This window comes from Oncorhynchus keta, chromosome 26 (assembly GCF_023373465.1).
Source record: "Oncorhynchus keta strain PuntledgeMale-10-30-2019 chromosome 26, Oket_V2, whole genome shotgun sequence".
Classification (NCBI taxonomy): Eukaryota; Metazoa; Chordata; class Actinopteri; order Salmoniformes; family Salmonidae; genus Oncorhynchus; species Oncorhynchus keta.
In genome coordinates, this window is record NC_068446.1 from 42,808,931 (window position 1) to 42,812,532 (window position 3,602).

A 3,602-nucleotide genomic window follows, 5' to 3' on the forward strand; every position below is an offset into this window, starting at 1 on the left:
GTGGAGTCTGTGAGGGAGAGTAGGCTACCTGGCACAGGAAAATAAACTCTCTCATTGAGTACGGTTACATGCTCACAATAATGCGATTATTGTGGATAGTTAATTCATATAGTAGTTATTGCTTTGCTAAGAAGAACGATTCCCCTAATCATTATGTTTACATGGACACATCTGAAAAAGGCTACATGATGACACTCTGATAAATGCAGAACATCGCCAATCAAAAGAAACTTTCTAGCACACTGGTCATGTGCTTCATTTGTAAATCGGGAGGTGCCGGAACTAACAGTAAGCGGGAGAGGGGGGTGATCTGGGAAGCTCTGAGGTACGGGACATCATGAGAACAACAACCACAACAACAACAACAACAACAACATATCTAACAAAGCATTGCATGCATATCATCGCATTTGCGTAGTGGCATAGGGCAATAGAGTAGAGGCATTTATACGTGGGGAACATTTTAGTAGCCTCGGGTCCGGAAATAGATTGGTAAGGGAAAACATGTTTATTTTATAAACGCATTTCATGCAATTTTACATAATTATATACGACTGGAGACTTAATTTTTCTTTAATGCCTCACAAATGATCGAAATGACAGACTACTTTGACACTGACAAACTGAGAATCTGAGATCAATAAAAACGAACTTGAATCTATCAATAACCTAGGGCTAGGTGTTTGGAGACACACATTGTAGGCTACAATATGAAGAGGAAATTATAGTCCTAAACATGCGTTCCAGTTTCACTGATTCACCCCAATTATGCGCATCTCACTCACCGACGATGGCCGACGCGATTTTAAACAATATTTGGAAGTTGATTCAATATTTTTGGTAGCAGACAGATTAGCATTATTTTTTTCTCAGCAGTAGCCATTTGGTTTCCAACCGGTGTTTTCTCCCGATTGTATTTGACATATTGCGAAAGGCTTGTTTTGACCGCATGCTTGTTCACTGACAGATTTGCCGCGCGTCCCCGACTGTAGGCCATGTCATGTTATTGGGTTACGCACAATCCACAGCAATTAAACAAACTGTTGATCCTCTGTGACAAAATGACGGGCATTTGCATGGTGTAGTAGGACATTCTGAATCATTTAATTCATTTCTGAACATCAGTCATTCAATAGCTAACTTTGGCAAATATATTTCAATTCCAGATCCCTTTTCCAGAACCCTCAGCGCGTCTATGATTCTATAAACAAATAAACGAGGAAGTGCAACGCTGAAAATATGAGAGTTGTAGGATCATGTCTGTCAGAGCAGAGCGAGGGAGGCAGATCATACAAAGTGAATCTCATTCTAGTTCTGTGAGAGATACAGGCGCGCTACTCACACAGCTATATGGCCACGCATTGGTCTCAACAAAGGTTACAATGTTACGCAAACCACAAACACTGGCCGACCCAACCCGAATCAACTCTTAGAATATCAGGCCGTGGGGCAGGACATTTAACAAAGAGGCAACTCGAATTCATTTTGATCGGAGAGGTGCCGAATCCTGTTCCGGCAGGCTCACCTTAAGCCCTGCTGCGATGTTATTTTTGGGAAGCATATTTGATTCTGATTTCGGACATATAAAGTGTGTAAGAATTTGTTACGAACTTCACTCGCGCAGCAGTCTAAGGCACCGCATCTCAGAGTCACTAGAGACCCTGTTTCGATTCCGGGCTGTATCACAACCGGTCGTGATCAGGAGTCCCATAAGGTGGAGCACAATTGTCCCAGCGTCGGCATTTATATATCCGAATAATTCGAAAAACTGCTCGGAAAACCAGGTGTTTTTAAACCGTGTAATGCTTACTTCGATTTCGACTTTATACCAATTAAGAAAAGAAGAGTAATGTGTTTACATGACTATTGCATCATCTATCTACTACCAAAATCAAATCAATATCGAATTATTACTGTGCATGTAAAGGTACTCTGAATGTAGACCGGGGCATTTTGTCGCACTTAACCACTGTAGATTTCTCAGCATTGGTATTGATGAATAGATTAAAGTAAGCATTTCACTGTAATGTCTACTATTGTTGTATTCGGTGCATGTGACAAATACAATTTGATTTGATTAGAAAAAGTTACTTTTACATCTTTTATAACATAAATTAAAGTTGCACTATGCAGAAATTGCTCCGCCACCATGTCCTGGTTGCTAAAACTGTAATAGTTTGCCTAATTTCAGTTTATGTGACACAATAAGCTAGTATAGTACAGAGAATCATTGTACCAACTTTTATTTATATTTATTTCACCTTTATTTCAACCAGGTAAGCTAGTTGAGAACACCTTTATTTCAACCAGGTAAGCTAGTTGAGAACACCTTTATTTCTAAGTATTGAGAACACCTATTTCAGGTAAGAATCATTGTCACCAGGTAAGCTTTGTTGACTTTATTTCAACCAGGTTTGATTTTATTTCACCTTTATTTCAACCAGGTAAGCTAGTTGAGAACACCTTTATTTCAACCAGGTAAGCTAGTTGAGAACACCTTTATTTCAACCAGGTAAGCCAGTTGAGAACACCTTTATTTCAACCAGGTAAGCTAGTTGAGAACACCTTTATTTCAACCAGGTAAGCTAGTTGAGAACACCTTTATTTCAACCAGGTAAGCTAGTTGAGAACACCTTTATTTCAACCAGGTAAGCCAGTTGAGAACACCTTTATTTCAACCAGGTAAGCTAGTTGAGAACACCTTTATTTCAACCAGGTAAGCTAGTTGAGAACACCTTTATTTCAACCAGGTAAGCTAGTTGAGAACACCTTTATTTCAACCAGGTAAGCTAGTTGAGAACACCTTTATTTCAACCAGGTAAGCCAGTTGAGAACACCTTTATTTCAACCAGGTAAGCCAGTTGAGAACACCTTTATTTCAACCAGGTAAGCCAGTTGAGAACACCTTTATTTCAACCAGGTAAGCTAGTTGAGAACACCTTTATTTCAACCAGGTAAGCTAGTTGAGAACACCTTTATTTCAACCAGGTAAGCTAGTTGAGAATACCTTTATTTCAACCAGGTAAGCTAGTTGAGAACACCTTTATTTCAACCGGGTAAGCCAGTTGAGAACACCTTTATTTCAACCAGGTGAGCTAGTTGAGAACGAGTTCTCATTTACAACTGCGACCTGGCGAAGATAAAGCTAAGCAGTGAGACACAAACCACAACAACACAAGAGTTACACATACACAGTCAATAACACAATAACACAATAGAAGAAGGGAAAAAAGAAAGTCTATGTACAGTGTGTGAGGAGGTAAAGGCAACAAATAGGCCAAAGTGAACAAGAACAGGAAGTATAGACATTGCACACATAGAACTGATCTACCGCTTCTTAGACTTGCGTTCAAGTGGAATGACAGATCTATAACACACATTTCTACGTGACTTTTTTTTTTTTTCAGGTTCGCCCCCCAAAAAAGTTACACATTGCCTTTTTTTAAAAGTTATTATTGGTAGAGTAACACTCTGATCAGTTGTGACATCTTGCCCCGTAGCTGGGAAAGTTATCACACAGTATGGGGCCATTGATGTAACAATGGTACATGTGCTGTTAGTGTCGAAAGCATCGTGCTTATCACCTGATACTATTTGAAGTA

At 39.5% G+C, this 3,602-nt stretch overlaps 1 long non-coding RNA gene across 1 annotated transcript; it reads right to left on the reverse strand.

Moving 5' to 3' along the window:
- Window positions 1-2,431: 2,431 nt before the first annotated feature.
- Window positions 2,432-2,990, reverse strand: LOC127912140 (uncharacterized). Its single transcript, XR_008080992.1, has 4 exons — window positions 2,906-2,990; window positions 2,668-2,803; window positions 2,532-2,633; window positions 2,432-2,497 (listed from the first exon to the last, which is right to left on the reverse strand). It is a non-coding gene; the product is annotated as an uncharacterized LOC127912140 (long non-coding RNA).
- Window positions 2,991-3,602: the final 612 nt, after the last annotated feature.